The sequence below is a fragment of the Diuraphis noxia genome, unplaced genomic scaffold (genome assembly GCF_037042655.1).
Source record: "Diuraphis noxia isolate RWA-SAM2 unplaced genomic scaffold, SU_Dnox_SAM2 contig0003, whole genome shotgun sequence".
Classification (NCBI taxonomy): Eukaryota; Metazoa; Arthropoda; class Insecta; order Hemiptera; family Aphididae; genus Diuraphis; species Diuraphis noxia.
This window is the reverse complement of record NW_028301713.1, coordinates 6,365,330-6,379,277: the sequence shown is the minus strand read 5'-3', so window position 1 is coordinate 6,379,277 and position 13,948 is coordinate 6,365,330. Positions and strand designations below refer to the sequence as shown.

The 13,948-nt window shown below is 29.0% G+C and overlaps 2 pseudogenes; one reads left to right on the top strand and one right to left on the bottom strand.

Annotated features, from left to right (window-relative positions):
- Positions 1 to 2,395, top strand: LOC149056609 (uncharacterized; annotated as a pseudogene).
- A 1,246-nt stretch (positions 2,396 to 3,641) lies between these two features.
- Positions 3,642 to 6,036, bottom strand: LOC149056608 (uncharacterized; annotated as a pseudogene).
- Positions 6,037 to 13,948: the final 7,912 nt, after the last annotated feature.

The following is a 13,948-nucleotide window of genomic DNA, read 5'->3' as shown; positions in this document are numbered from 1 at the left end:
CGTTGAAGGGTAAAGTCTTGTTTCGCGAGTTAATCTACTGTTCTTTAGTTTTCATTAAGCGTAATCATGTTTGTGTGTAGTATATGTGATAAAACCTTTACTAGGAACAGTAGTCTACACAGACATACCAAGTTACACGATGTATCCAATAAGATTTCATGCAGTATATGCTCGGAAATATTCACGCGAAAAGATAACCTCATCAGACATAGCAAGGATAAACATCGTAAGTATTTTTTTAAACTATAAACAGATTTATTAGATACACTATAAGTATAATCAAGACTGCGTATATTATCATGTTTAATTATTACATTAAAACATATTAATACGTTATAGTAATAAATAATATAGGTGTTAAACAAAATGTAGTTTATTCGATGAATTATTTAATCAAGTACCTATCTAATTAATAATAATACTATTTTCAGGTTCAAATATTGTAATTCAACAACAACCAACCATAACCAAGCGAGAAATTCAAGATTTTTTTAAACCAGCTGAACACATTTACGATTACGATGGTAGATATCTTATTCATATATTAATTTACCTTCTATGATATAATATATATCTTCATATATCTTTCAAATATATTTTAAATAATCTGATAATATTTCCGATAAACATAATTAAAGTAATAAATAGTTATTACTATTATCATTACGAACGCCAGCGTATATATCTTACTGTTACTATATTATTTCATGCTACACAAAATAACGTTGTGTATTATTACTATAACTGAGAGCTCTATATCATATTTGTTTTTTTTTTTTACTTTTACACCTATAATATATAATATATATATATATTGCAGATACATGTATATAATACTAGAGCTTGTTACCTACATCCTTTTATTAATGTTTATTTTTAAAAATCGTACCTATTTTCTATATGATAAACACATCACTAACATTTTTTTTAAAATTCTTAATTCTTGTTCAGGTACTTTTACTAAAAACGTTTATATTTATAACAACTATTTACCTCTTCACATATCTTTTATATATTATTAAAAACTTTTATAGATTTTCAATCTGTAATACACACTTCTATAATGTTTAGTAATACATTACTATTTTTTTTTCAGTTCAATCTCGCAATGGTCATAAGCGCCCTTATCATACGGAAAATTCTAGCGATGCAGCAAATGCTAAAAAGACACGCATGAGCATTGTCAAGGCACGAGGATTCATTAAGACAGGCACATCGTTATCGAATAAAATCAATTGGTATTACGTGAAAAATACAGATAATTTTTAGAATCAATAAAAAAAGACTTAATAGAACTACTCAAATCACTTTCGGTAACACATCCAATCAAATATAATTTAAAATTGGAAGCAACATATAACCGTCCGAACGTTGAAAATTCAGAAGAAAATCGAGCATTTAAGACCTCAGCCAAGGAAATTTTCATGAATACAGATATCGAAGGTAAAATTAATCAAGATTTTGTCAATCTTTTGCTTGAAGAAGAAATTTATACTTCTAAAGGAAGTGGATTTACGTTACAATCAATAGATGGTTAGACTGTTAGGAGTATATAGTTATTCGCCTATGGGTGGTTCGTCTTATATTACACTTCCAGATGACATAAAAAATAAAAAAGCAATTATCAACCCCCAAAACTCAGACCAACAGTGTTTTAAGTTGGCAATCCTAGCAAGACATGTTTCGGGTAATGCCAAAAATCAAGTGGCTGATTATACATCGCTCGAGGACAAATATAACTTTTGTGGTTTAAAATTCCCAACACCTGTGAAGGAAATAAAAACATTTGAAAAAAATAATCCGAAAGTATCAGTCAACGTTTTTGGATTAAAAAAAGAAAAGAATAAAAAACATATTATTTACCCACTTAAAGTTGTGGATGAAGAAAAAAATGACCATTTTGATCTATTGCTAATTACCAACGGAGATAAAAGTCACTACACATTCATCTCAAATTTTTCTCGTCTTATTAGAGCACAAAAAACATCACACACCGAAAATGTTGTATTTTGCAAACGTTGCTTCACCAGTTTTGACAATATACATACAAAATATAAATTAAAAGGTCAGGCAGGGCTTGAACAACATAAGTTGATATGTGGAGCACACAAACCAATTCTACCCAAGATGCCTGATCCCGGTACATTGTTAGAATTCGATGGGTGGAGTAACACTCAAAGACATCCGTTCGCGATATATGCTGATTTCGAGGCCCTTCTTGTATCCATCAGATCATTCAGCCATAAAATACGAACAATCAAATCCAAAAAAATATGCTTCAACCGACAAGATGATAAGCGGATAGCACATACCGATAGAATACATACCTACGCTCATGGACATTTTAAATTCGATTGTTAATTGTTTAAAAAAATATATATATATTCACATAATTATAATTATATTTAATTGTATAAATGTTTAAATTATTTTTTTTATTTAGTGTAATATCTCTGTAAATATTAACTAGTTTATTATTTTGTAAAACATCTTTGTAGATTTTATTTTGTAAAATATCTCAATAAATATTAAATTGTTTTTGTAATAAAGTCTCTTACCATATTTAAAATCTTTTTTTTTTGTTATTTTTTTTATTATTGATATACTGTTGTCTTTCCTCACATGTATAATTTTTTACTTTTGAACTCTAAATTAATATACACTGTAAAGGTACATGTATGCTAGAACAGTAAAAATATACGGTTAAGTGTCATGGTATCATTATAATGTTAAATGTATATGGTAAATTAACTTACCATGGAATGCTGAGATGTGTTTTGCTCTATCATATTGGTCAAGAATAGAACATTGATTTTTTTTATATAAAGTATGAGTTCACTATTTTGTTCATGCTCAACCATATCCTATATCATTTATACGATTTTCCATCAATGTAACATAGAAACTCATATATTTGTGTCAAATTGTACTATCATTAAATACGTGAAGACATTTGTGCTGAAAATATATCCATTCGATGATATAATACATTAATGTGTATATATTATGTTCTAAAGGGTTTATCCCGTGTATTTGGTAATAAATAAATAAATAAATATTAAAGCATATGATAGGATGGTGAATAGTGATAATCTTACACTCTGCAATTTCTATATGAAACTGATTATCAGTTTCTATGTTACATTGATGGAAAATCGTATAAATGATATAGGATATGGTTGAGCATGAACAAAATAGTGAACTCATACTTTATATAAAAAAAATCAATGTTCTATTCTTGACCAATATGATAGAGCAAAACACATCTCAGCATTCCATGGTAAGTTAATTTACCATATACATTTAACATTATAATGATACCATGACACTTAACCGTATATTTTTACTGTTCTAGCATACATGTACCTTTACAGTGTATATTAATTTAGAGTTCAAAAGTAAAAAATTATACATGTGAGGAAAGACAACAGTATATCAATAATAAAAAAAATAACAAAAAAAAAAGATTTTAAATATGGTAAGAGACTTTATTACAAAAACAATTTAATATTTATTGAGATATTTTACAAAATAAAATCTACAAAGATGTTTTACAAAATAATAAACTAGTTAATATTTACAGAGATATTACACTAAATAAAAAAAATAATTTAAACATTTATACAATTAAATATAATTATAATTATGTGAATATATATATATTTTTTTAAACAATTAACAATCGAATTTAAAATGTCCATGAGCGTAGGTATGTATTCTATCGGTATGTGCTATCCGCTTATCATCTTGTCGGTTGAAGCATATTTTTTTGGATTTGATTGTTCGTATTTTATGGCTGAATGATCTGATGGATACAAGAAGGGCCTCGAAATCAGCATATATCGCGAACGGATGTCTTTGAGTGTTACTCCACCCATCGAATTCTAACAATGTACCGGGATCAGGCATCTTGGGTAGAATTGGTTTGTGTGCTCCACATATCAACTTATGTTGTTCAAGCCCTGCCTGACCTTTTAATTTATATTTTGTATGTATATTGTCAAAACTGGTGAAGCAACGTTTGCAAAATACAACATTTTCGGTGTGTGATGTTTTTTGTGCTCTAATAAGACGAGAAAAATTTGAGATGAATGTGTAGTGACTTTTATCTCCGTTGGTAATTAGCAATAGATCAAAATGGTCATTTTTTTCTTCATCCACAACTTTAAGTGGGTAAATAATATGTTTTTTATTCTTTTCTTTTTTTAATCCAAAAACGTTGACTGATACTTTCGGATTATTTTTTTCAAATGTTTTTATTTCCTTCACAGGTGTTGGGAATTTTAAACCACAAAAGTTATATTTGTCCTCGAGCGATGTATAATCAGCCACTTGATTTTTGGCATTACCCGAAACATGTCTTGCTAGGATTGCCAACTTAAAACACTGTTGGTCTGAGTTTTGGGGGTTGATAATTGCTTTTTTATTTTTTATGTCATCTGGAAGTGTAATATAAGACGAACCACCCATAGGCGAATAACTATATACTCCTAACAGTCTAACCATCTATTGATTGTAACGTAAATCCACTTCCTTTAGAAGTATAAATTTCTTCTTCAAGCAAAAGATTGACAAAATCTTGATTAATTTTACCTTCGATATCTGTATTCATGAAAATTTCCTTGGCTGAGGTCTTAAATGCTCGATTTTCTTCTGAATTTTCAACGTTCGGACGGTTATATGTTGCTTCCAATTTTAAATTATATTTGATTGGATGTGTTACCGAAAGTGATTTGAGTAGTTCTATTAAGTCTTTTTTTATTGATTCTAAAAATTATCTGTATTTTTCACGTAATACCAATTGATTTTATTCGATAACGATGTGCCTGTCTTAATGAATCCTCGTGCCTTGACAATGCTCATGCGTGTCTTTTTAGCATTTGCTGCATCGCTAGAATTTTCCGTATGATAAGGGCGCTTATGACCATTGCGAGATTGAACTGAAAAAAAAATAGTAATGTATTACTAAACATTATAGAAGTGTGTATTACAGATTGAAAATCTATAAAAGTTTTTAATAATATATAAAAGATATGTGAAGAGGTAAATAGTTGTTATAAATATAAACGTTTTTAGTAAAAGTACCTGAACAAGAATTAAGAATTTTAAAAAAAATGTTAGTGATGTGTTTATCATATAGAAAATAGGTACGATTTTTAAAAATAAACATTAATAAAAGGATGTAGGTAACAAGCTCTAGTATTATATACATGTATCTGCAATATATATATATATTATATATTATAGGTGTAAAAGTAAAAAAAAAAAACAAATATGATATAGAGCTCTCAGTTATAGTAATAATACACAACGTTATTTTGTGTAGCATGAAATAATATAGTAACAGTAAGATATATACGCTGGCGTTCGTAATGATAATAGTAATAACTATTTATTACTTTAATTATGTTTATCGGAAATATTATCAGATTATTTAAAATATATTTGAAAGATATATGAAGATATATATTATATCATAGAAGGTAAATTAATATATGAATAAGATATCTACCATCGTAATCGTAAATGTGTTCAGCTGGTTTAAAAAAATCTTGAATTTCTCGCTTGGTTATGGTTGGTTGTTGTTGAATTACAATATTTGAACCTGAAAATAGTATTATTATTAATTAGATAGGTACTTGATTAAATAATTCATCGAATAAACTACATTTTGTTTAACACCTATATTATTTATTACTATAACGTATTAATATGTTTTAATGTAATAATTAAACATGATAATATACGCAGTCTTGATTATACTTATAGTGTATCTAATAAATCTGTTTATAGTTTAAAAAAATACTTACGATGTTTATCCTTGCTATGTCTGATGAGGTTATCTTTTCGCGTGAATATTTCCGAGCATATACTGCATGAAATCTTATTGGATACATCGTGTAACTTGGTATGTCTGTGTAGACTACTGTTCCTAGTAAAGGTTTTATCACATATACTACACACAAACATGATTACGCTTAATGAAAACTAAAGAACAGTAGATTAACTCGCGAAACAAGACTTTACCCTTCAACGAATAGATGGATAATGAATTAAAGAAAAATATATTATGCTTTAAATAAAAAGTGTGAAATAGTTTAATCTAAGCGAGTTAACGCATGCGCTAATATCAGAACTAGTAGTAGAAAAATGAAATACGGTGTTCAATAAAGACGTAGAATGACAATAATTTAATTTTTATAATATCTGCAGTGGCGTAGCCAGGATTTTTTTTAGGGGGGGGGGGGGGGGGTTTAATAACAGAATACATTTTACCACGACCAAATGATTGTATTCCTATATTATAAACATTATATTTTTGATATAAATACATCTGAGGGGGAGGGTTATAACACCCAAAACCCCCCCTGGCTACGCCACTGAATATCTGTATACACTTTAAAAACACTTAAGAAATCTGAAACATAACACGATGTGACACTTGGACGGTAGTACACTGACTGATTTCATATTGCTCTATGCACTACTTTCTGGCTGAAATTCATTGACAATACTCGGACATGTCTGTACAGGCTAGTACAGGCGTGTTGTAGTCGTACAATATTGTTATATTATAAGGCGTGAGGATGGGTAGCGGGGGTGAAAATATAATATAGGTTGGTAGTCTATTGGATTGGAATGTTTTAATGTTTATATTATATAAGACTAATGTGTAAGAGTTCAATGTGTGTGTAATTGAATGAACAAAGGTCTGGGCGGCTGGGTAGGTGGTTGTGTATTATTTGGAATACTGGAAACGTGTGTGTGTGTGTATGTGTTTGTGTGTGTAGGTGAGTGTGTGTGTGTGTGTGATACATTCGGGTGTATAACGTATGCTTTAGCGAGATGTTTATTGTAAAATATATGTGTATGTGTGTGTGTGTGTGTGTGTGTGTGTGTGTGTGTGTGTGTGTGTGTGTGTGTGTGTGTGTGTGTGTGTGTGTGTGTGTGTGTGTGTGTGTGTGTATGTGTATATGAAGGGGTGGTCATATATTTGATCGGTAAGGGAAAAAAATATGTCGGTCAAGTGACCGATTTAGTATATACAAATGTATGTCAGAATATTAAATATTTTTTTTTAAAAGGGGCATAATAGGGGAGGTAATGTATTTTATGGGGAAGTGGTAAAATGTAGATCGCGCACGTACGCGATCGGGCGGCGGTCGTGATTCATTTAGGTTAATATGTGTTGCGTATTGCCTATATTGAGTAATTAATACACGTTTGGGAGGTGCATGTACTTCGAATTGCCTATACTGAGGTGTCTATCCTTTTACATGTAAAATTTAAGGGGGAGGTGCTCCAGAACATACATATTTATACTACTGATATAGAATAGGTATCCAGTATATAAAGGGGATTTTGAAATAAGTTTTTTAAGACGTTCTGACAATGATGCTTTATTTAGAGATAAAAATGAAAAAGGTGATCTAGCTGGTGTTGGAAAAATTGTTATTGATGAATTACTTATTAGAATACCAATTGTGACTTATGATGATTTGAATAAAACAAAGTTGATAAATGAACTAACTTTACTGTCTAAAAGAAACGAATATATGTTTATATTCAAATCATGGCAATGTATTGAAGAAAGAAATATTAGTGGTAAAACACTAACCAAAGACATAACATATATGTACAGAAATATGAATAATCCTTTGTTTGCTATCATAGCTTTCCAAACAGATAAGCTAGATAATCAATTAAGAGATCCAATACAGTTTGATAATTGTAATTTAAAAAATATTTGGCTTGATATTGAAAGTATTAGATATCCGGAAGAACTATTGAATTTAGATTTTAAAAAAAGAAAAATTTAATATTGCTTATGATATGTTGATGGATTATAAGCACGTTTATAATAGATTACACCGAGATTTGTCTTTAATGTATATAACTCCACAACAAATTAAAGATACCAGACCATTTTTTGTAATTAATATGAGTAGGCAGCCATCACAGATTTCTGGATCTAAAACAAGTATTGTCTTACATGCAGGGTCTCTCTCGGGAATAATATCAACATGAAAACGATGAAAATTCACGAGAAACGTTAAATTTTTAAAATTATTTCAATGGACAACCATCGTAGAATACTAGACTATACGTTAACATATTTAGAAGTTTAGGTATCATGGATATTTTAAAATGATATGTACGTGGAAATGCATATCACGTGAACCGTTCATAGTGTACAATCTTTTGAAGCAGCATTGAAAAATAGTTGAAATCCACATATTGTGGTTACTGGTTTGAATTCGTAAAAAAGATTTTTAGAAATGTCGTACGCTCATAAAATTATACCATGTAATTCGTAAATCGTATTAAAAATATATACCACATTGTTTTTTTTTTTTTAATAATATTTAAATGAAATTATTGTTAAACGTATGAAACACAGGCACGTGTATATCACTATTAAAACTGTATCAATTCTGATAATGTTCCATCCCTATAGTTAAAATAACATACCATAGTATTCTTTACATCGATTGTTAAATAAATTGACTAATGGCATCGTAATAACTATAGAATCTAATTATATCAACTGTAGACCGCCATTTTTCATCAATACCGAAGTTATTCCTTTATATATTGGTATATCATAATTAGAGCTCGGACTTTATTCTTTTTCATATTTTTTTCGAGTCTTTGCAGTCAGACGGGGGTTCGAAATCTTTACGAATCATGAAACAAGTGTAATAATGGCAAAAGTTTTTTTTACATATCTGAGAATATTTCAAGATAAAAGAATAATTCGTATAATAAAGAATATAAGAGAATATATCATTTAATTTGTAGAGATGTTCGATATTTTTGGTTGCAGTGACATAAATAATATAAATTATATTATGTCCGATAATAGTGATAATGATATGATATTGATAAAATACTATATATTTATATACGATTGTTATACCCTACGTAATAATGTGCTGCAATCAACTGTAGTATATAAAAATATGATAACTGATCTGCAATATGCTCCTGTGACTTCAGTTGAGGTCGAACGTTCTTTTAGTACCTACATATAAAAACATTTTGACCGACCGTCGCACAAGTATGACACCAGAGCACATGGAACAAAATAAAGTTATCAACTGTTTCCAAAAATTGTAATAGTTAAAAATTTAAAATAAATATTAAATATTATTATTGATAATTTAATCGAACTTTTCTTAACATGAAGTATTTTTTATTGTGTACCTATTTTATATGGTATTTATTTCAGTTTCTTTTATTATTTACGTAATTTTGTTGCATATTGAGAATAAAATAATAAAAAAGAATATTTTTGGCATATTTTATTATGATTTTTAAAGAATATTGGAAGAATATTTTAAACTTTTTCAGAAAATATTAGCATCTTATTTTGGCTATTTTTAAAGAATATAAGTCCTGCAGGCTCTAATATTATGATTATAATGATTGATAACAAAAATGACACATCAATTACGAGTAAATACTCGAATCTAACGCATAAACGAACAGCAATGATGCTGATCTTAATAACCCGCAAACAATATACATATTATAACATTTAGCCACTATAGTCGTGTATAATCGTATGCAGTAAGGAAAATAAAATATAATAACAAGCCGTCGTCGTTGAACCGGAACAATCAAGGCTCCGTTCAGAACTTAAAATGTAAATGGTCTTCATTTAATTTTCCAATTGATTGTGATGCATTTTAGTTTTACATAGTTTTTTCTGTGGTTGTCGATACAATCAAGTACAACAATTTTCTAAATCGGACATATATATCTGCAATACGAATCGAATTTTGAATTTTACGTGTGTGTTGATAATTGTAATCTGAATGGTTTTTGTGGAGTTGTAATAGTTTAATACTCTATTCACTCTATATATTTGCTGATAGTCCCTCATTGCGCAACAATAGAACAAAATAATTATAATTTTATAATCACGTGAACTGCAGACTATAAAAAACATGTAATCGCTTTGTTTTATCACCTTCACACAAATCAACACTGTTTTATAAATACAACACAAAAAAATTGTAGTTTAAAATCTGAGCGGATCCATGATTTTATCGATTTTAAATAATGTGTGTATTTTCTGTGTTTGTAGTCGATAAGTAGTCAACAAAATGATATTCTATTAGGTATCAATCCAAATTAGCATTTCTGGTAGAAAAGTGGTCCTTTTTGGTGCATCGAGGGTGTCAAACAATAATATAAGTGTTTATTTTATTGTTTTTTTCTGTGGTTGTCCACACAGTCAAGTACAAACATTTTCTAAATCGGACAAATATATCTGCCATACGAATCGTGTCGGAGCCCACATAACATCACTGATTATCTATATGGTTGGGTTGGGTTGCTTATTGCTAATAATTATTTTGACAATCTATAACATTAGTGCCTGGATACTTTTTATGATCGTTTTCTATTGATGTGTAATAGTATTTAAAAATGATTTCAATACAATACTTTCGTGATTCGGATTTTTAAATTTAATATTTTTTTAAATCGTACATTAGGTACAATACATGAAAAAACAGCAAACCGTAGCAAAGCCACGAATACACCTAAACAAATACGTTATTCGTTATTTTATCTAACAATTCGATATTCTAGCATTATAACTCATGTGAAAACCATATGTGAATATATAATCAAAGCGGTTACGTTGGGAGTAATAATTTAAAATTTTAAAATTTTCGTGTTTCAAATATTCTCGATATTGCCGTATGATATCGTCTATGTAAACCACAAGCACATTAAGTTCGGCGATATTGGTTCCATAGTTAATGACGAATATAAATATTATGTGTATATTACAACAATAATTATTAAAAACAATAAAATATGAAATAAAAAATTCATTGTTTTTGGATAACGTGTTAACACTAGGGATGGGCCGATACCAATTTTTACAGGTATCTGACACTCCGATATAATACCCATCCCCAATAATATATGGAAATATTAAAGCTAAATTTTCGGTAGAAAAGCTTAAACGCCTTAAACCGATATCATCATCCGTTATATTTTGATAAAAGTATAAAACTTAACCGTATGCGGCCCTCAGAACTTTTTGTTGCAGCCCTCCAAATATAATTCATGGTATTTAAAATTTTAATTTTGTAGCTTAAATTATTATAAAATATATAAATAATATTTAATCAATGCGAGATAAGCTATGATCGAAAACGTAATCTAATCTTATGTAATGTATATATCGTCGATTACGACAAATACGTATTGGTTATGGCCTTATTGGCTTAGAGCAGTTTGTTTCGAAACATTCCTACGTGAAGTTTAAATTTCAACTGTTTTATAATAACCTATCAATCTATATCAATCTATATCAACCTATCAAAGTTTTGCTAAAAAAATGATTACTGCTTTTGGTAGCACATATATTTGTGAACAGACATTCTCAATACTTAAATTCCGAAATAATAAATATTGTTCACGGTTAAGCGATGAACACTTGAATGCTGTTTTAAGGATATCAACATCCAATTTAAAAGCGGATATAAATGAATTGGCGGGAAAAATTCAACCTCAAAAATCACACTTGTAACTTAATATTTGTATACTAAATTGCATTCAAGAATTAATTAATAATTATTTTTAAACTTTTAAATTGTCTCTACTAATGTATTTAATTAAAAATTAGTTAATAAGCACAACTGAAATGTTAAATTCATAATATGTTTGTTGCTATCTGTAAATATATTAGTATTATTTGTTAAAATTATATTTTTTAATATTTTAATTTTGTATGCGGCCCTCCATTAAAAACTGAAACAAATTATGGCCCGTGTAGGTAAAAAGGTTGCCGACCCCTGCCCTATAACACCAAAAATATTACCTAGAAAAGTGAAAAAGTTGATGATTTATGGTAAATGGTAATAAATGATTTTTTAATGTTGATAGCCTAATCTGTGCATTTGTAAATTGTGATAAATCATATACATTTCGTAAAGTTTTTTTTTTTTTTGGTATCGATACATATATCGGTTTCGAAAAAAATCGATACCGATAAAACCGATATCACCGATATTGGCCGATATATCTGGTATCAGTTATAATATCGGCCCATCCCTAGATTTAAAATAACATACCATAGTATTATTTACATCGATTGTTAAATAACTTGACTTATGGCATCGTAATAACTATAGAATCTAACTATATCAACGGTTAGCGGACCGTTTTTCATCATTACCGAAATTATTCCTTTGTATATGGGTATATAATAATGATTGATAACAAAATTAACACATCAGTTTCGAGTAAATACTCGAGTCTAACGCATAAACGAACAGCAATGATGCTGATCTTGATAACCCGCAAACAATATACATATTATAACTTTTAGCCACTATAGTCGTGTATAATCGTATGCAGTAAGGAAAATAAAATATAATAACAAGCCGTCGTCGTTGAACCGGAACAATCAAGGCTCCGTTCAGAACTTAAAATGTAAATGGTCTTCATTTAATTTTCCAATTGATTGTGATGCATTTTAATTTTACATAGTTTTTTCTGTGGTTGTCGATACAATCAAGTACAACAATTTTCTAAATCGGACATATATATCTGCAATACGAATCGAATTTTGAATTTTACGTGTGTGTTGATAATTGTAATCTGAATGGTTTTTGTGGAGTTGTAATAGTTTAATACTCTATTCACTCCATATATTTGCTGATAGTCCCTCATTGCGCAACAATAGAACAAAATAATTATAATTTTATAATCACGTGAACTGCAGACTATAAAAAACATGTAATCGCTTTGTTTTATCACCTTCACACAAATCAACACTGTTTTATAAATACAACACAGAAAAATTGTAGTTTAAAATCTGAGCGGATCCATGATTTTATCGATTTTAAATAATGTGTGTATTTTCTGTGTTTGTAGTCGATAAGTAGTCAACAAAATGATATTCTATTAGGTATCAATCCAAATTAGCATTTCTGGTAGAAAAGTGGTCCTTTTTGGTGCATCGAGGGTGTCAAACAATAATATAAGTGTTTATTTTATTGTTTTTTTCTGTGGTTGTCCACACAGTCAAGTACAAACATTTTCTAAATCGGACAAATATAATATCTGCCATACGAATCGTGTCGGAGCCCACATAACATCACTGATTATCTATATGGTTGGGTTGGGTTGCTTATTGCTAATAATTATTTTGACAATCTATAACATTAGTGCCTGGATACTTTTTATGATCGTTTTCTATTGATGTGTAATAGTATTTAAAAATGATTTCAATACAATACTTTCGTGATTCGGATTTTTAAATTTAATATTTTTTTAAATCGTACATTAGGTACAATACATGAAAAAACAGCAAACCGTAGCAAAGCCACGAATACACCTAAACAAATACGTTATTCGTTATTTTATCTAACAATTCGATATTCTAGCATTATAACTCATGTGAAAACCATATGTGAATATATAATCAAAGCGGTTACGTTGGGAGTAATAATTTAAAATTTTAAAATTTTCGTGTTTCAAATATTCTCGATATTGCCGTATGATATCGTCTATGTAAACCACAAGCACATTAAGTTCGGCGATATTGGTTCCATAGTTAATGACGAATATAAATATTATGTGTATATTACAACAATAATTATTATTAAAAACAATAAAATATGAAATAAAAAATTCATTGTTTTTGGATAACGTGTTAACACTAGGGATGGGCCGATACCAATTTTTACAGATATCTGACACTCCGATATAATACCCATCCCCAATAATATATGGAAATATTAAAGCTAAATTTTCGGTAGAAAAGCTTAAACGCCTTAAACCGATACCATCATCCGTTATATTTTGATAAAAGTATAAATCTTAACCGTATGCGGCCCTCAGAACTTTTTGTTGCAGCCCTCCAAATATAATTCATGGTATTTAAAATTTTAATTTTGTAGCTTAAATTATTATAAAA